Raw genomic sequence first — 20,646 nt, 5'->3', positions numbered from 1 at the left:
AACAAGGGCCCATCACCGGTTGGCACAGGGCTATGAGGAGCAAGGGCCTGAGCAACAAGAGGCCTCATAACAGGTCAAGAAGCTGGTGAGCATGTACCACTCCAATGGCAAACATTGGCCCATCTTGAGCAGTGGCTGCAAGAACTCTGGAGGAGCAGTATGGATCTCCTGGCCTGCAATCATAATGCAGAATCTCTCTGGGTGCCTGATGGATCTCTGTGTCTATTCGGAACCCTGGATATCCGTTATCCCTTTTCAGTTCCCAAATAACAGAGGTCAAGTCTGTGCTTTTTGGCAAAGTCCACTGGAACTTTATTTTGTCAGCTGTAGTGCCCATTGGTAAATTTATTTTCAGTACAACATTTTGAGAGTTCCGACTAGCCCTTTAGCAAGCTAGTCAGATTGATTGTCTTCAACGAATACAGTAGCTGAGTTTAAAATACAATGACAGATCGTGGTAATTTCTTCAAATTATAATGCACAGTATAAAATGACAAATGATTTGAACAAAAGAAAGATTTAAAAAAATAAATTTAGAATACCCAATTAATTTTTTCCAATTAAGGGGCAATTTAGCATGGCCAATCCACCTAGTCTGCACATCTTTGGGTTGTGGGGGCGAAACCCAGGCAAACACAGGGAGAATGTGCAAACTGCACAAGACAGTGACCCAGAGCCGGGATCGAACCTGGAACTCGGCGCCGTGAGGCTGCAGGGCTAACCCATTGCACCACCGTGCTGCCTTAAACAAAACAAAGATGGCAATTTAGCAAAAACATGCAGCAAGGAAATAGGTTTCAGAAAGAGATAGATCGATTCCAGAATGAATTTTTCCATCCCGGCAAAGTGATTCTTAAGGAGATAATTATCTTAAGGTCTCACCTTCTTTTCACCTCTGATTGGCTTTAACTAATTTATAATTCACTCAATTCGGCCAAACTGTCTGTCCATCAATTTAAGAGATATATGTATTTAAATATATTGGTACAAATTTTCCCATACCATCGCTTGCCAATTTTCTTCAGAAAGTATCTCTAGACTGGCTGTTTCCATAGAGACAGAACTACCAGTTCTTACTGTATAACAATGGGTCCTTTTAGCTAGTTGACATCACTGTTCTTACAGTCTCAAGCAAGTCTCAAGCAGCTTGCAAAATGTTCCCAGCTATTCGGCTTCTCTTACTCTCATGGTTAATATGATTATAGTTAATTATTCTTAATGAGTTCTCATTTAAACCTCTTATATCTGACTAGAAAAGTCAATTTCTATCAGTGCCCTTTACATTTGATTTCCTGCCGGCCCAGCCACGAGATTTGCCTAGCTCCGCACTGAAGCATAATTAATGAGCTGAAAAGTGGAAGATTGTCCATGTTCACCTGCCCTGCCATCCAATGAGAATCATGCCAACTTTCCCACCTTCTCCCAGAATTAGTCTCCAGAATGGAAAATTCCGCCCATCATTGTCCACTATATCAATGTAAAAACCAGGGGCTGGATTCTCCCAAAGTGGGACTATGTTCCCATGCCGGCGTAAAAACGCTGGGATTTTACTCCAAGAACAAAGAAATGTACAGCACAGGAACAGGCCCTTCGGCCCTCCAAGCCCGTGCCGACCATGCTGCCCGACTAAACTACAATCTTCTACACTTCCTGGGTTCGTATCCCTCTATTCCCATCCTATTTATGTATTTGTCAAGATGCCCCTTAAATGTCACTATCGTCCCTGCTTCCACCACCACCTCCGGTAGCGAGTTCCAGGCACCCACTACCCTCTGCGTAAAAAACTTGCCTCGTACATCTACTCTAAACCTTGCCCCTCTCACCTTAAACCTATGCCCCCTAGTAATTGACCCCTCTACCCTGGGGAAAAGCCTCTGACTATCCACTCTGTCTATGCCCCTCATAATTTTGTAGACCTCTATCAGGTCTCCCCTCAACCTCCTTCGTTCCAGTGAGAACAAACTGAGTTTATTCAACCGCTCCTCATAGCTAATGCCCTCCATACCAGGCAACATTCTGGTAAATCTCTTCTGCACCCTCTCTAAAGCCTCCACATCCTTCTGGTAGTGTGGCGACCAGAATTGAACACTATACTCCAAGTGTGGCCTAACTAAGGTTCTATACAGCTGCAACATGACTTGCCAATTCTTATACTCAATGCCCCGGCCACTGAAGGCAAGCATGCCGTATGCCTTCTTGACTACCTTCTCCACCTGTGTTGCCCCTTTCAATGACCTGTGGACCTATACTCCTAGATTTCTTTGACTTTCAATACTCTTGAGGGTTCTATCATTCACTGTATATTCCTGTAAAAAAGTGGAGCTAATTCAATGCCCTGCAAGGGGCCAGCAGGGACCCGGAGTAAATCTCGCAACTTTAGCTGCGGATACGGGACCCCGCACTTCCGGTTTGGAGTCCGCGCATGCACACGGCGGCGGCCTCCAGTGGCCGTGCCGAGCTCCATGGCGGACTCGGACTGCGAAGCCAGACGCAAAAATTAGACCGCCCACCCCCGATCGGCCGCACGCCCGAGCATCTAACCTCACGGATCTAACCTCCAGCCACCTATAAGGCCACCGCTGGTGTCCGATCTCCCCCACCCCCCACCAGGGCGGCCGCGGACTGAGTCCGCAGCCGCCACACGAGCATCCCGACCGGCAATATCAGGTTAGTTCCACGCCGTTGGGAAATCGGCCTGTCGGGACCGGAAGATCGCTGGGCGGGCCTCTGGCAACGTGCCCCCAGCCGTGTACCGTTCTTCGCAATCACGCCGATTTTCGGGTCACGAAGAATCGCCGGGCCCGATTTCGACATGAAAGTGGATTCTCCGCCATTCGGCTGTGGAGAATCCAGTCCCAAGTATTCTCAGGCGGCTTGACAAGGTAGATGCTGAGAGGATATTTCCTCTTGTTGGAGAGTCTAGGATCAAAAGCATAATCAAAGGTAAGCGGTCGCCCATTTAAGACAGAGATGAGTAGGAATTTCTTCTCTGAGGGTAGTGAATCTGTGGAATTCTTTAACGCAGAGAGCTGGAGAGGCTGGGTCGTTAAATATGTTCATGGTTGATATAGACAGATTTTTAGGCAGGAAAATAGAGTTGAGGATTACGTAAGATCAGTCATGATCTCATTGAACGGCAGTGAAGACTGGATGGGCTGAGTGGCCTACTTTTGCTCCTCTGTCTTCTGGTCTTTTATGGTGGTTTCTTGAGTGTCCTATGCGTTGTGGGCATTGATGGCGCTAATCATAATCCAAACATGTTGCTGTAAAATTATATGGAATGATACTGAGCCTGAGACTGAGTTTATGTTGCATTTTGTGATATATATGTAACAACCTTTCAGAACTAGGGTTCTCGGGTATTTTCTTTGTATAGTTCCTTTTTTTAGGGATGGGTATAAAGAATCCATGATTGGTTCCTGCATGGGTGCAGAAGTGTCTGGTATCTGAGGAGAGCAGGCCATTGGTGTGTGCCATTGGTGCCTCCAGCACTGCTGGAGTGGAGGGAGATATATATTAGTGTGTGCCCGAACATGGGGCGAAATTCTCCTACTCGCCCCGCCACATTTCTGCGCCGACCGGCCGGCGGGAGTCTCCGTAACACCGGCCGGTCAATGGGGTTTCCCATTGTGGGGCACCCCCACGCCGTCGGGAAACCCCCGGGCGCCGGCAGAACGGAGACTCCCGCCGGCGGAGAATGACGCCCATGGTGTGGAAAAAATCATCCTGAACTCTCGTGGCAATTACAAGCAATCGCTGTGTGGAAAGGTGTGCACTGTTTTACCATGTTTTCATAGCCTTATCCTGTTTCTCCTTGTTCTCTAGTGGGGCTTATAGAAGCATCTAGGTATTTCTAATGATTGTATAGAGCTTGTTCTCCTGCCCCCTCTGTATACATGTCTACAGAGCCTTTTCTTTGCTTGCATCATTCTTGTGGTTTTGTTGTGTTGTTTGTCAAAAGGTAAAACCACAATAAACATACTTTTTAAAAAAAGAATAAGATTTTATCTTAGTAGGGGATGCATTTCAAGTAACGAGCCAGAGGCATAATGTGCAAACATTATCACAAAAAATGGTTAAAGGTCATTATAGTCAAATAAATTCCAACAGCAATGGATTGATAATATAAGCACCACTGGAGATTTCATATGAATTATTAATGGCCTTTCAATTTATTGAAGAGAATTTAAGAGCCACAAATGTAAAAAGAAATGCCAGAAAAGAATGTAACATGTCTGAGATAGGAGCGAACTCAATGAGAACACATATAAAGGAAAGTAATCCACAGCAACAAAATGGCTTCTTTATCAATAGGGCTACTTTCACTAAACATTTATGGCTTGTGGTACTAAATTTCTGCATCCATTCAATAAGAAAACCTCTTCCCACGTAGAGACCCAGTAACTCCTTATCTCCAGGATTTGTTCTTGAAATAGTTCCAATTTACAAGATTTAGAGCCATGAACCACTTGTTTGGATGGACATGTAAAGTCTGTCAGGCCCAAACAATGAAACCAAATGGAATTTAATGGAGCATAAAGTTGAGTTACAAAGGATTTTAACCTTTCATAGTTGATTATTAGCTGAATGTTGGCCCTCCAATGCAGGTAACGTGCAACTGCATGCCCTCTATTTATCACACCACAAGGTCCTGATCTCCACTTATCCATTAGATGTCAAGGCCTCAGTGTTAACACTGCCACCCCAACTATGATGAGCGGGAGAAACTGACACAGTGGTTCGCACTTCTGCCTCACAGCTCCAGGGAACCTGGTTCAATTCTGACCTTTGGTGACCGTGTAGAACAAAGAACAGTACAACACCGGAACAGGCCCTTAAGCCCTCCAAGCCTGCGCGATCATGTGTCCTATCTAGACAAACCGCCTGTATCCTTCTATACCCAGTCTGTTCATGTGTCTATCTCGATAATTCTTAAAGGTCGCTAACATATCTGCCTCAACTACCTCACTTGGCAGTGCATTCCAGGCCACCGCCACCCTCTGTGTAAAAAACTTCCCCCGCACATCTCCACTGAACCTTCTCCCCTCACCTTGAACTTGTGCCCCCTTGTAATTGTCATTTCCGCCCTGGGAAAAAGCCTCGAACTGTTCACCCTATCTGTACCCCTCATAATTTTATAAACTTCTATCAGGTCGCCACTCAGCCTCCGTCTCGCTAGGGAGAACAGTCCCAGTTTATTCAATCTCTCCTCATAGCTAATACCCTGCATACCAAACAACATCCTGGTAAACCTTTTCTGTACTCTCTCCAAAGCCTCCACGTCCTTCTGGTAGTGTGGTGACCAGAATTTGGGGTTTGCATATTCTCCCCGTGTCTGCGTGGGTTTTCTCCGGGTGCTCCGATTTCCTCCCACAGTCAAAAGATCTGCAGGTTAGGTAGATAAGCTTTTCTAAATTGCCCCATAGTGTCCAAAGGTTAGGTAGGGTTACGGGGATATGGTGGGGGATTAGGCCTAGGTAGGATGCTCTTTCGGAGGGTCAGAAGACTTGATGGGCCAAATGGCCTCTTCCTCTGCTGTCGGTATTCCAAGATCCTAAGTTGAGGGGATTTGTTCAAACCTAAATATGGAGAAACTGTCCTCAGCATCCTGTGTGAGTACCCATCTCTATTTTAAGGTGGCAGATAGCAGGGTGTTCAAGTGTCCCATTCTGGAGAGGCAGGACACTTGATCAAAAGCTTTAAATCAGGTTCTCAAAGTGCAATTGGGAGCTTGTCTCCTCTCAGTTTAAAATTCGCTGCTGCTGCTGGGAAACTGGATGTGACAAGGACTGCGAGCTGCTGGCTCCAAATGGTGAGCAGAATGTTGCGGAGGCAGCTGGGGTCTCAGTGCTGATGATCGATTCAGAAAGGGCCACCGCTTCATGTGGCAATCAGACACATGACAGCCAGTTGTGGGCCTTCCGGAGCAAGGACCCCGGTGATGGAAACCCGCCTGCAGAGAGCTGCTGACCATTCAGAGGCCAGCAGCTATATTGAACAGCAGCGCCACCTGGAGTGATGGTGCCTGCTGCTGGTATGAGGATCTGAGGCCACAAGACTATAAGACATAGGAGCAGAATTAGGCCATTCGGCCCATCGAGTCTGCTCCACCATTCAATCATGGCTGATATGTTTCTCATTCCCATTCTCCTGCCCTCTCCCGATAACCCCTGATACCCTTATTAATTAAGAACCGACCTGTCTCTTTCTTAAAGACATTCAGTGATTTGGCCTCCACAGCCTTCTACGGCAATGAGTTCCTCAGATTCACCACCCTCTGGCTGAAGAAATTACTCCTCATCTCAGTTTTAAGGGATTGTCCCTTCAGTCTGAGGCTGTGCCCTCGGGTTCTACTTTTTCCTACTAGTGGAAACATCCTGTCCACGTCCATTCTATCCAGGCCTCTCAGTAATTTAATTTAATTTTAATAATCTTTATTGTCACAAGTAGGCTTACATTGCAATGACGTTACTGCCTGTTCGGGTACACAGAGGGAGAATTCAGAATGTCCAATTCACCTATCAAGCATGTCTTTCGGGACTTGTGGGAGGAAACCGGAGCACCGGGTGGAAACCCACGCAGACACTGGAAGAACGTGCAGACTCCACACAAGCAGTGACCCAAGCGGGAATCGAACCCGGGTCCCTGGCACTTGAAGCAACAGTGCTAACCACGGTGCTACCGCGCCACTCAGCCTCCTTTGTGAACCTCCTTTGGATGCTTTCCAAGATACATCCTTCCTTAGATGCGGCGTCCAAAACTGCTCCCAATACTCCAAATGGGGTCTGACCAGACCCTTACACAGCTTCAGAAGCACATTCCTACTATTGTATTCTAGCCCTCTCCCACTCAAAGTCAAGGATCGTCACTGGATCCCAGGACAGATGTGAGTGATGGTGGGAGAGGGGTCACGGCAGGGTGGTGTTGCTAACTTTTGGTTGGCTCTTAAATCGTAATTTGCTCTGTTTGTTTAACCTTTGCTCTAGAGCCGCCAGGTATCTTTATGATACCACCACGAGGTTCAGGTTCAAGTAATGATCAATAACTCAACACACCAATTAGTAAGATTCAAATCAAAACACATTTATTATACACAGTATATCACTACTCATGCATAAACTCTACTTTCTAGACTATTCATATCACTAAAAGGCCTATACTTAGCTTCGGAATTGGCCCACCAGGTCAGGGGAACAAATGGCCTTTCGTTCAGGTCCTGAGTCTGCAGGATTCAAAAGCTGGTATGGACTTGTAGCTAGGAGCGCCTATCTTGTAGCGAACGTTGACTGGAGACTTACTTGGTTGATGTGGCCGCGTGGGCAGTTCACCCTCAGGGGTTGATTCGCGTTGTTGAGTGACCCTGCCAAGAAGACCGATTTGAACTTGGGGCTTTACTTTATAGTCCCCAGGGGCTTCCCGCCTTTCGGGGCGGACCCCGTACCTGGTTCCAAGTGATTGGACTGCGTCCCGATCACTTGGATCGATTTCTCCAATACTGGAGTTGTTCCCTGATCGCTGGGCGGTCCCTAAATGTCCGTTGGCCTTTCTTTGTCTTGGCTCCTGCTGGCGCCGAGGAGTCTGGCTTGGCTTTATTCACCTTAAGTGTTGCGATTGTGCCTTGGAATCGCTCATTACAATGCAGATGGCTGCTGGTTTCAGTGCTGTCTGTTTTTTTGCAAGTTTCAATACACATGATTTCTGCACTTGCTCAATTTTGCCTGTGTTGGCTGAATTTCCCTTCAGTCTTTGCGGTTCTCCATTTTAAGGCGGGAAGTGGCCAACCCAGGTGGCTACACACCCTCCTTGTGATCCCTAACGCGAAGCGTGCAGGATCACATAACTGCGTTGTCTTCATTCCCTGACCTGGCGAGCACTCTTCCATGGCCTCTACACGGACCATAACTATGCAAGAAAAATTTTAACTAACAATTTCTAAGTGGCGCTATGTCAAAACAGGGACATGCATTACAACATTTTTTCAAAACGGTACCTCTAACTGTCCTCAATAAACTACTCACTAAACATTCAGTCATATTAACTTCCTAAACAATACAAAATAAAAGCAGCATTTACATTTTTCCTGGCTTGGCAGTCAAGCACAGGAGTGTACAATATTTCCATTTCTTTATTTACAAAAGATGTAACACAAAATGGTCTCTGTCTGTGCGGAGTCTGCACATCCTCCCCGTGTGTGCGTGGGTTTCCTCCAGGTGCTCCGGTTTCCTCCCACAGTCCAAAGATGTGCAGGTTAGATGGATTGCCAATGGTAAATTGCCCTTAGTGTCCAAAATTGCCCTTAGTGTTGGGTGGAGTTACTGGGTTATGGGGATAGGGTAGAGGGGTTGACCTTGGGTAGGGTGCTCTTTCCAAGAGCCGGTGCAGACTCGATGGGCCGAATGGCCTCCTTCTGCACTGTAAATTCTATGAAATGGTATTTATTGTAGATCAAGGGGTTCGGGGACCTGGTGAAAACCGAAAATAGGGGATCTCATTCTGTATATCGGGGTGCTAGCGGGGTAGGCTCGCCTCCATTTCCTCATGCGGATAGTCTGCACGATGCTGCAGAGTATCGCCAACACTAATAGGGATTCGACTACGTAGGAAAGGGAGTACCATGTTATGAGCTTATCACACCATGATGGTGTGGTGTTGCCTGTTACTGGGCTCTGGGTGTTATGGGGAAGTGAATCATTAACGGCTGGGGGGGGTTGGGGTCAGGGGGTTCGCGTTCGCGCGCAACCGAATACACATTATAATGGTGGTGATCAACACGGAGGATGTCCTCATTGTTCTTCTTTCTCTTCTCTTCCTTTCCGTTTTGTCTCTTTTCCTGGAGCTTCTGGGGTTCTATGGATCAAGCATATTTCTGTTACTATCTTGGTTAATATCTCGTCTGTTAGTATGTCTGTCCATTAGTGCCAATTCCCCTTTACAATTTGTCACCATGTGTGACTCCCTCATTTTTTTTTTAAACCGAATATTCAGGACAAGACACACTTAAAAATACTGAAACAGTGCAAGCCGTCTCGCAGGCTGTGCGATTTACCATCCAAATGTTTGAGGATGTAAATAGCATAGGGATGGCAACCTAAGGGTTGCCGGAAAACAAAACAAAACTTTTTGAACTAAATGTGCCGAAATGAGGTGCGTATGGGCCGCGATTGGTAAGAATTGGATGGAATCCCCGGGTAGGACGGTGACCGATGCCATGTGTGCTCTACCCGAGCGTAGCTGACCAGAGGGGGGTCCTCAGGCAGGGTGGAGACCAATGTCGTTTCTCCACTGCCTGTGCAACCAACAAGAATGGGCAAAAATGTAGTCATCGTGGGGGGGTTGCCATAAAGGTTCTATCTTCGAACCAGAAGAGCAGTTATGAACGGGGGCTGGCAAGCTCTCAACGGTTTCTGCCGATGAGCGTGCTGGCAAGTTTTCATAGGTTTCGGCCGACAAATATGGCGTGTGGCCGTGGAACTACCGAGTGCACAAACAACATTTAACAATAACACTAACAAACAACATTAAACATGCTGCAGGTTCCATCAGAAAGGACACCGTTTCTCCCAAGCGGTTCCTTTTTAACATCATCTGGACACCTCAGTTATCAGTTGCGAACAGGGTCGCAAAGGGGTTCTCGCTTTGGGAGTCAGACTCAAAGTCGTCCTCTTCTCCCGGATGCCATACTCTCGAATGTATAAGGGCTGATAAAATGTTTTTAATTTTTTTTCAAAAATTGCTTATTGTCACAAGTAGGCTTCAAATGAAGTTACTGTGAAAAGCCCCTAGTCGCCACATTCCGGCGCCTATTCGGGGAGGCTGATAGGGCTGCATGGTGCAATTTGGGTTCCATCTCGTCGTTCCGGACGAACCTGAATGAATTATCGCGGTGCCAAAAGGTGGTGTCTAGTTCTGTGGGACTCGAATCATGGTCAGATTCGCTGGGTGTGGGTCCTGTTGCCTGGGGATAATAGGGAAGCGTGCTGTGGTTATTGTCTGAGTCACAGTCGCTGTCGCTGCTGCTGCTGTCTGTGTCTGTGGGCATTCCGGGGCGGAGTCTAGAGGTCGGGGGTGGAGTCGAGGGCGAGTCCGTGGATGTGGTGGGCGTGTTGAGGGAGGGTAGGATAACGTTGGCTGTGGGCAGGGTGTGGTCTGCCGCGTCGAGCATGACGTGATGTGCGTGGTTGGACTGTGGGCCATATGCCTTAAGCTGGTTAATATGGAACCACGCAGTCTTTCCGTTGGGGTACTTGATTTTATAGATGGAGGGGCTTACTTTGTCCGCAATGGAGTACGGACCCGAATACTTCGGTGACAGGAATGTGCTGGGTGATGTGTTGGGTGTTCTGGATCACAAACAGGTCACCAACACTGGAAGTGGTGCAGCTCTATTTTATTATAAGGTTAACTATATTAACATACTTGAACTGTGGGTAAAAGCAATACCAGCTTTAACTGTTGACCCTTACCTAGTCCTAACCAGGTGATGCACTCAGGACATGGTGAATGTCTGTGTTGCAGGCTGTGAGCTCTGTGCTCCGAGCTGGCTGATACTAGAATGAGCGGGAACTCTCCCGTCCCCTGTCTTTATAGTGCGTGTGCTCTCACTGGTGATTGGCTGCGGTGTTGTGTTTGCTGATTGGTCCCACTGCATGTCCATCAGTGTGTGTGTGTGTCTGCGCCATGATATACTGGTGTATATTATGACACTGGGGTTGTCAATTGAGAGTATGACCTGCTGTCCTACCTCAAACTCAGTTGCATGCACTGTCTTGTCGAAACAGGCCTTGCTCTGTTTCTTCCTTGTGCCTAATCGTACTGCGGCTGCTAGCTGAGCCATTTTTACATTAATTGCTTGACTGCATCCTCGTGTGTGAAGGCCGTCACTTCGGGGCTGGTCAAGTCCAATCCTAATAAAAATTCTGTGCCTTCATGGGGCGTCCGGTCATGAGAGTGTGTGGGGTGTAACCTGTGGATGTTGAGACAGTATTTCTCAAAAACATCAACGCAAAAGGGAGGACTGAATCCCAAGTGGTGTTGTTTTGCTGGACCATTTTTCTGAGGGTGGCTTTTCGGGTCCGATTCATGCGCTCCACGATACCACTTGACTGGGGGTGGTATGCGATGTGGAATTTTTGGGTAATGCCAAATATCGTGAGGACGTTCTTCATGACACGTCCCGTAAAATGGGAAACTTGGTCGGATTCAATGCTGCGGGGGAGACCCCATCTCGTAAAGATGTGGTGGGTTAAGATCTTTGCGGTGGTCTTTGCCGTGTTCATTCTGGATGTGAATGCCTCTACCCATTTCGTAAAAGTGTCTATGACGACGAAGACGTACTTGTAACCATTCCTGCAAGGGGGCAATGGTCCTATAAAATCGATCTGGAGGGTAGTCCAGGGTCCATGAACGGGGCGGGTGTGGCTAAGCTGAGCCTTCTTTGCGTATCTGTCCGGATTGTTCTGGGCACAGTTAAGGCAATTCTCAACGTAGTGCGTTACATCTTTTTTTAAACTTGGCCACCAACAGAGCTGCCTGAGGTGGGCTGTCGTGGGATCAATTCCCTGATGTCCATGACTGTCATGGAATAAACCAATAAGTTGATTCCTGTCCTGTTCAGGAACCACATAAAGGGTGTCTTTTAGCACCACACCGTCATGTGTGGTCAGTGCATTTTTAAATCTATCATAGGGTGCTGTACATTTTCCTTTCAAAATCTCCCTGAGATTGCTATCCTGCTTCTGGGCCTGCACTAAATCGTCGATATTAGTCTGCGAGACCTGAACTGCATTCACTGGTACGCTTTCGGGGGGTGTCCAAAAATATCCATGCCTGGAACCTGCTTTTGCCAGTGCGTCGGCCTTTACATTTCCGGGGGGGAGGAACGGTGGTGACTTCGAACTTTAACAATTCCGAATGTCCTGTCTGTGCTTTCTCTAAAATGTGGCGGAGCAATGGGGCTGAAGGGAGGGGTTTTCCGTCTGTGGAAACAATTCCTCTTGCTTTCCACAGGGGTAGGAATTCTGTAAGGCTGTTGCAGACATAGAGGCTGTCCGAGTATATGTCTGCTGGGCTGGGGAAGGAATCTGGGTGATCTATAATATACGCAATGGCTGCTAGTTCTGCCGCCTGCGCGCCTAAGTGGCCTGGTAGCTTTAAGGAGATCTCTTCTAGAGCGCATCCCTGTGCGTCCTCGACATATATGCCGCATCCTGTAATGCGCTTCCCTTCTAATACTGTGGAAGAACCATCCACATAAATCCTTAAAGGTGCGCACGTGCCTGTGTGCTGGGGGCTCTGGGGTGAACTACCTATCTTTCTGGGGGGTGTTTTTGCAATAAAGGGGCCTGTGTTGTGGTGCAGTGAAATGATTTCACATTCGTGGGGGGTGCCTGGGTACTGAAGGTTGTCGGCTAGGAAAGTGTGGGTCTTGGCCCTTTTAACAGTAATGTCCCGTCCCTGCAAAAGAAGGGTCCATCTAGCTGCTCTAATTTGGCTGACTGTACCGTCCTTAAGTCGTCCGTCAAGTAAAGGTTGGGTGAGGGGGTGTTCTGTGAGGATTGTGATGGGGTTTAGTCCGGTTATGTAGGAAAAATACTGAACAGCCCAGAAAACTGCGAGCAGGTGCCTTTCACAGGCCGAAAATCCCTGCTCCACAGGATCTAAAAGTCTGGATGCGTAACCCACGGGTCTTAGTTGTTCGTGCCGTTCCTGGAGGAGCACGGCCGAAAGGGTGCGGTCGGTGCTAGCTATCTCTATAGCGTAGGGGGAAAGCGGGTCTGGAACCTGTAGTGCGAGGGCTGCAATGAGGGCTCTTTTCAAAGCATCCACAGCATCCGTATGCTGCGGAAACCATTCCCAAGGAGCTCCTTTCTTTAGGAGGTCTGAGAGGGGCGCTGCTTTGCTGGCGAAACCGTCAATATGGTTCCAGCAGTAGCCAACCAGTCCTAAAAACGACCGGAGGGCTGAAACATTCTGGGGAAGGGGCAATTTGGCAATCGAGTCAATTCTTTTGTGCTCGATCTTGCGTTTACTGTGCGTGATAATCGTACCCAAATATATCACTTTGTTTTCCAAAATCTGGGCCTTTTTGGTGTTTACTTTGCAACCAATTTTCTGTAGGAGTTCCAGGAGTTCGGCCAGAAGCTCGATGTGCTCTGCCTTGGTTTCTGTCTGCAGTAATAGGTCGTCCACATACTGGACCAGACATTTGGGGTGAGAAAACTTCGATAATCCATTTGCCAGCTGTCGGTGGAAAATGGAGGGGGAGTTGTGGAATCCTTGTGGAAGGCATGTCCACGTGTACTGCTGATTTTTAAAAATGAAGGCAAATTTGTATTGGTATGCTTTTACCAATGGAATGGACCAGAATCCATTACTGACGTCCAAAACCGTAAAATATCGTGAGTTGAGTCCCTGTTTGAGCATGGTCTCGGAACTTGTGGCTACTGTGGGGGCTGCTGCGTGGGTGACTTTGTTGAGTTCCCGGTAATCGATGGTCAGTCGCCATGATCCATCGGGCTTTCTCACTGGCCAAATCGGGGCATTATGAGTGGAGGCTGCTGATCTGAGTACGCCCTGCTCTAATAAGCTGTTGATAACTTTTGCGATTTCTCCCTCTGCCTCTTGGGGAAATCCATATTGCTTTTGGGGTCTAGGGTCAGGTCCTGTGATTTGAACGGAACCAGTCATCCGGCCACAGTCGTGTTTGTGGATTGCGAATGCTGTCCTGTGCTCCTGCAGAACTGCCCTAACCTGCTTGTCTGTGCTAATCGTGGTTGGATCAAAACAAAATTCTATGACTGCGTTAATCTTGTTTACGTATTCACCTATTGTGAGCGTTGCGGGGGCTCTTGCGGATTTTGCCATTCTCCAAACACATTGGTTTACCGGATCAAATAAAGGTGGTGGGAGTTCATAAAGTCAATTCCCAAAATGTGTTCTGCTGTGTGGGGTAGATCGACTAAAACTATGGAGTGCTGTGTCGTTATATTGCCAATCTGAATGGGTACAGGGGCTGTGATGTGTACCTGCTGTGAGTGGCCTGTGAAGCCGCCGAGGGTGATGGTGGCTGTAATGGTGATGCACAATCAATTACTCTCAAGACAAGGAGAGTCATAACTAATAGGCTTTAATCAGCTAGAACTGTACCCAGCAGCTTTGATGCAGAACGTGAAGGCTGCTGGGACGGCATTGGTTCTTATACCCCGCCTCTCAGTGCGGAGCTATGTACGTTAGCCAATGGTAGACTCCTAGGTCTAGCCAATGGTCATCCACCTCTCAGGTACTGCAATACCTGGTATTACCACATTCACCCCCTGTTAAAAAGAACCCAGCGGGGTGATGGCCAGTGTTACTGTCGCCTTTTGCATGGTAGGACCAGGTATGGAGGTACCGTGATGTTGAGGGTAACAGAAAAAGTGTTTATGGTGCAGCAATCAGATGATCGGGTGGCCTGGTCGTCCTTCTGGAGCGTCTGGGCTTCGGTGATGATCCTGGTGTGGGCCCCGGCGGTTGCGGCTTCGGGAACGTGGTATCTTCCTCCCAGGCAGCTTCGTCACCCCTAGGCGGCGCTGTTGGGGTGAAAAGTGGGCAGGGGGAGGGGTGCCTGTTCGGCGCTGGGTAGGGGCGGCGGCAGTACTGACCCTCCGGTCAGGTGCTGCGGGAAGGGTGGGGGTGGGGGCAATGGTGCGGGTGCGGTGGGGCTCCGGCGGGCGCCAGGTCCCGAAGGGAGACCCTGTCTTGGCGGCCGTCGGGGAACGCTACGTAGGCGTACTGGGGGTTGGCATGCAGCAGGTGGACCCTCTCGACCAACGGGTCCGACTTGTGCGCCCTCACATGTTTCCGCAGCAGGACGGGTCCGGGTGTCGCTAGCCAGGTTGGGAGCGAGGTCCCGGAGGAGGACTTCCTGGGGAAAACAAGGAGATGTTCGTGAGGTATCTGGTTTGTGGTAGTACAGAGCAGTGACCGAATGGAGTGAAGGGCCACTGGGAGGACTTCTTGCCATCGGGAGACTGGGAGATTCCTGGACCGAAGGGCCAGCAGGACGGTCTTCCAGACCGTTCCGTTCTCCCTTTCTACCTGCCCGTTTCCCCGGGGGTTGTAACTGGTCGCCCTGCTGGAGGCGATGCCTTTGCTGAGCAGGAATTGACGCAGTTTGTCGCTGTGAATGTATGCGGGGAAACCGAACAGTGTAAAAATACCCTGGAGGGCCTTGATGACGGTGGTCATGGTCATGTCCGGGCAGGGGATGGCGAATGGGAACCGGGAGTATTCGTCAATCACGTTCAGGAAGTACGTGTTGCGGTCGGTGGAGGGGAGGGGGCCTTTGAAATCCATGCTGAGGCGTTCAAAGGGACTGGAAGCCTTTATCAGATGCGCTCTCTCTGGCCAGTAGAAGTGCGGTTTGCACTCCGCGCAGATTCGGCAGTCCCTGGTGACTGTCCTGACCTCCTCGATGGAGTAGGGCAGGTTGCGGGTCTTAGTGAAATGAAAGAAACACGTGACCCCCCGGTGGCAGAGGTCCTCGTGGAGGGCTCGGAGGCGGTCTTCTTGTGCGGTGGCACAAGTGCCGCGGGATAGGGCATCAGGAGGCTCGTTCAGCTTCCTGGGACGGTACAAGATCTCGTAATTGTAGGTGGAGAGTTCTATCCTCCACCGCAAGATCTTGTCGTTCTTAATCTTGCCCCGCTGCGCATTATCGAACATGAAGGCCACCGACCGTTGGTCCGTGAGGAGAGTGAATCTCCTGCCGGCCAGGTAATGCCTCCAGTGTCGCACAGCTTCTACTATGGCCTGGGCCTCTTTTTCGACCGAGGAGTGGCGAATTTCGGAAGCATGGAGAGTGCGGGAGAAGAAAGCCACAGGCCTGCCCGCTTGGTTGAGGGTGGCCGCCAGAGCTACGTCGGACGCGTCTCTCTCGACCTGGAAGGGGAGGGACTCGTTGATGGCGCGCATCGTGGCTTTTGCGATGTCCGCTTTGATGCGGCAGAAGGCCTGGCGGGCCTCCGTCGACAGGGGGAAGGTTGTGGACTGGATCAGGGGTCGAGCCTTGTCGGCGTAATTAGGGACCCATTGTGCATAGTAGCTAAAGAAGCCGAGGCAGCGCTTCAGGGCCTTGGCGCAGTGAGGGAGGGAGAACTCCATGAGGGGGCGCATGCGTTCAGGGTCGGGGCCTATGACTCCACTTCGCACTACGTAGCCTAGGATGGCTAGACGGTCGGTGCTAAACACGCATTTATCCTTATTGTAGGTCAGATTAAGGATATTCGCGGTCTGGAGAAATTTTCGGAGGTTGGTGTCGTGGTCCTGCTGGTCATGGCCGCAGATGGTGACGTTATCAAGATACGGGAACGTTGCGCGTAAGCCGTACCGGTCAAGCATTCGGTCCATCTCACGTTGGAAGACGAGACCCCGTTCGTGACACCGAAGGGAACCCTTAAAAAGTGATAGAGCCGCCCATCCGCTTCGAAGGCAGTGTACTGGCGGTCACTATTACGGAGGGGTAGCTGGTGGTAGGCAGACTTGAGATCCACCGTGGAAAAAACCTTGTATTGCGCAATCCTGTTTACCAGGTCGATTATACGGGGGCGAGGGTACGCGTCCAGTTGCGTAAACCTGTTGATGGTCTGGCTATAGTCGATGACCATCCTATGTTTCTCCCCGGTCTTTACCACCACTACCTGAGCCCTCCAGGGGCTGTTGCTTGCTTCGCTGACCCCTTCCTTCAGCAGCCTTTGGACCTCGGACCTGATGAAGGTCCGGTCCTGGGCACTGTACCGTCTGCTCCTGGTGGCGACGGGTTTGCAATCCGGGGTGAGGTTCGCAAACAGGGAAGGCGGGTTGACCTTAAGGGTCGCAAGGCCGCAGACAGTAAGGGGGGTATAGGGCCGCCAAATTTAAAGGTCAGGCTTTGCAGGTGGCACTGGAAATCCAGCCCAAGAAGGGTGGCTGCGCAGAGGTGCGGCAAAACGTACAGGCGGAAATTGCGGAATTCCCTGCCTTGGACAGTGAGGTTCGCTAGGCAGAACCCCTTTATCTCCACTGCGTGTGACCCGGAGGCCAGGGAGATCCGTTGGATTACGGGTTGGGTGACAAGAGAACAGCGCCTTACCGTGTCGGGGTGGACAAAGCTTTCCGTGCTCCCGGAGTCGATCAGGCACGACGTCACGTAGCCGTTGATGGCGATCGTTGTAGTGGCTTTCGCTGGCGTCCGGGGCCGACTCTGGTCCAGGGTAACGGAGGCCAGCTGCAGCAAGGGGGAGTTCTGGTCGGGCAGCGTGTAGTCGGCTGTGCTGGGGGCTTGAGGCCCCATCCAAGATGGCGTCAGCCACGGGTCACACCTGCAGTCCGGGGATGCCGAAGATGGCGGCGGCGAGGGACAAAATGGCGGCGCCCACCCATCCAGCATGGTGGCCGGGGGCAAAATGGCCACGGCCGTGGGTCGCACGCTGCCTGGGGATAGAAGGGCGGCGGTGGGCCTTGGATGGCCGGGACCTGAAAGAAAGGCTGCCGATAGTCGCTGGAGACCGCGGCCACTGCGCGGGCCTGGCAGACCGCGACATAGTGGCCTTCGTTGCTGCACCCTTTGCAGTGGCGGTGCGGGCCGGGCAGCGCGCGCGGGGATGATTCGCCTGGCCACAGAAGAAGCAGCGTTGGCCGGCGGTGATAGCGGGCCGTCTTGCCGCCAGGCCTGCGGGGTTAGCAGAAAAGTCTGGGGGGCTGCCACGACGGGGTGCCACGCAACCCAGGGGGGCGCCGTGCGTCCAGGAGCAAAAGCCAGCGCGTTTTTGTACGCAACGTCCATGGACCCTGCCAGGGCCCGTGCCTCAGTGAGGCCCAGTGTGTCCATTTCAAGGAGCCTTCGGCGGATGTCGGGGGAAGTCATACCTGCCAGGAAAGTGTCCCGAATTAAAAGTTCCGTGTGCTCGTTCCCCGTAACTGCTGGGCAGCCACAGTTTCGGCCCAGCACTAGTGCCCGATAGAAGTCTCCCAGTGTTTCTTCTGGGCTCTGCCTTCTAGTTGCCAGCAGGTGACAGGCATAGACCTGGTTCAGAGGACGGATGTAATGTCCTTCTAGCAGCTCCATAGCTGCAGCATAGTTCACCGCCTCGTCGATCAGAGGGTAGATCACAGGGCTGACCCGCGAGCGTAGAAGGTGCATTTTCTGCCTTTCCGTAGGGGTGTCGGCGGCCGTGTCGAGGTAACCCTTAAAACACGCCAGCCAGTGCTTGAAAATAGCAGCAGAGTTGTCTGCGTGGGGGCTGAGCTGAAAGCACTCCGGCTTGATGCGGAGATCCATCCTTTCAGAAGTAATAGCTGATTAAATTGATGCACAATCAATTACTCTCGAGACAAGGAGAGTCATAACTAATCGGCTTTAATCAGCTAGAACGGGACCCATCAGCTTCGATACTGAAAGTGAAGGCTGCTGGGACGGCATTGGTTCTTATACCCCGCCTCTTAGGACGGAGCTACGTACGTTAGCCAATGGTAGACTCCTAGGTCTAGCCAATGGTCATCCACCTCGCAGGTACTGCAAATACCTGGTATTACCACAAGTGGGCCACTTGTCTTTCTGGAATATGGTAGAGGAATCTATTGTGGTGCAGGACCCTCCTGTGTCCCAGAGAAATTCGATGGGCTGTCCCCGTATCTTTGCTGCAACTACTGGTCGGCCGGACCTATCCCAAAGGGTGTCGCAGACCCAACTGGGGGAGCCCGAACACCGTCAGTCCGTTCCGTTCAGGTCCATCTGGTCTGAACGGGTGCCTACACTATGTATGGGCTCTGTCCTATTCTTATTCAGAGTGCCTGCCTGCTGGGCTCTCTGGCTTTCGTGGGGCATTACATTCTCGTGCAAAGTGTCCTAACTGTCCACAGTTGTAACACTCCTGTGGTGTTGTGGGGGGCTGTTCCTGCCTTCGTTCACCCATGCGGGGTTCTGGTGCGTTTTCACCGCTTGGATGTCTGCTTCTGCCTGCTGTTCCTCGGGTTTCCTAACTGCTGGTTTGTTTTGCACAGACTGCTCCCAGGTGCGGGACAATCTTTTTAAAACCCATTTCTCTGAGGGGTCATAATTGGTACAGGCTTTTTGTCCTGCCTCTGTGGCATGGGAGATAAGGGTGCGGGTCCATTTGGCCATACCGTCTTGGGACAAATAGGCACGTTCTAAATTACCGAAAACTGCTGTGAAATGAATCCACAGGCGTCCAGCAAACGCTGTGGGGTGTTCTGTCTTTCTGCCTGCACTTATTCAGGCCTTCTACGGGGTCACCTCTGTTGTAGCCAATCGCATCTAGGATCGCTGCGTGCATCTCTGCAAGGGTGCCTCGTCCTACATTCTGTGGGTCGGGAAGGGCTGCTACGGCCGAAGGGTCTAAATTCAAAACTGTGAGCTTCACGTGCTCACGCTCATCCAGGCCGTACATGGTCACCTGCTGTTTTACTCTGGCAAAGAAGTGGTGGGGGTCTGAGGTGGGGAGGAACGATGTGATTTTCTCGCACACGTTCCGTAATTGGGCCACGGTTAAGGGGATGGTATAAAGAAATTCTGTATCTCCGTCCGATGTGACTGTGCGGTGGGTGGTTACTGGGTTCATTGGTACCTGAACTATCTGCGATGTGGGGGGTTGGGGCGCTTTTCTCTTCTGGGGCTTTCCTTGTGCACATGTTCCCTGAACATATCTATGCGCGGTCTCATTTAATTCTTCCCAATCCAGGCCGTCTTCTGTATCTAACTGGGATCCAAAGGTGCTCTGGAATCCATTCTGAACTGAAAGCAAAGACTACAGTTCTGCAATCTGCTTCCTGCACTTCGCATGATCTACTGAGCTTTGTCTCTGCTCCGTGGTGGCAGCATGGAGTGCTAGTAATGCTGCTTTCAGTTCGCTACACTGCCTTTGCAATGCCTCTACCTGTTTCTCTGTTTCCTCTCTTACCAGGACTGCACGTTGCGTGTCCTGATAGGCCTTCTCGTACTGTGTCTGGAAGCGGCTTAGGTGCGCCAGACAAGACTGGTGTGCCCACTTGGCATCATGCACCTCTCCGTCCTTTGCTGTTAACTTCCTTTTCAACTCTATGTTCTCTTTCTCAACCTCACTTACATCGACCTTACTCATTCAATATACACCTTCTATCTCTTTACGGAGTGTCCGAACGACCTCCTCTGTGCCTCGCAATTGTGCCAAACAGGACATGATTGCCATCGGCTTGTGAGCTTTTCCTAAGCTTTTCTTATGAATCTCTGACAGGTTTTCCCACCAAGTATGTCCTATACTCCCGGGTCCTGTTTCCTCATTGTCACAGAACTCACTCCAAAGGGGCCATCCTTTCCCTTTGAGATATTTCCTGATTTCCTCTTCCCAAACGGGACACTGACCTACTCTGCTGCTGGTTGCTGCGACCACGAATTCTTCAGAGTTCATGAGGCGTTACATTGCCTGCATTGCCATCTTTCCTCTCTAAATACTCTCTTAAATTTGGAACGAGGGGTACTAAGGCGGTGCTGTAGTTATGGGTACGGCTTTCGCTATTTTCTGGAATAAAAACTCCCCACAGTTTTTCCTTATAGCCCTGTTAGTTACGCATGCATTAACACACTTCCGAATTATGAGGATTGATCAGAACTGCTTGAACATTTGTGGTTTTTCT

This window comes from Scyliorhinus torazame, chromosome 11, assembly GCF_047496885.1.
Source record: "Scyliorhinus torazame isolate Kashiwa2021f chromosome 11, sScyTor2.1, whole genome shotgun sequence".
In the NCBI taxonomy this organism is placed as follows: Eukaryota; Metazoa; Chordata; class Chondrichthyes; order Carcharhiniformes; family Scyliorhinidae; genus Scyliorhinus; species Scyliorhinus torazame.
Note: the sequence above shows the minus strand (reverse complement) of the source record.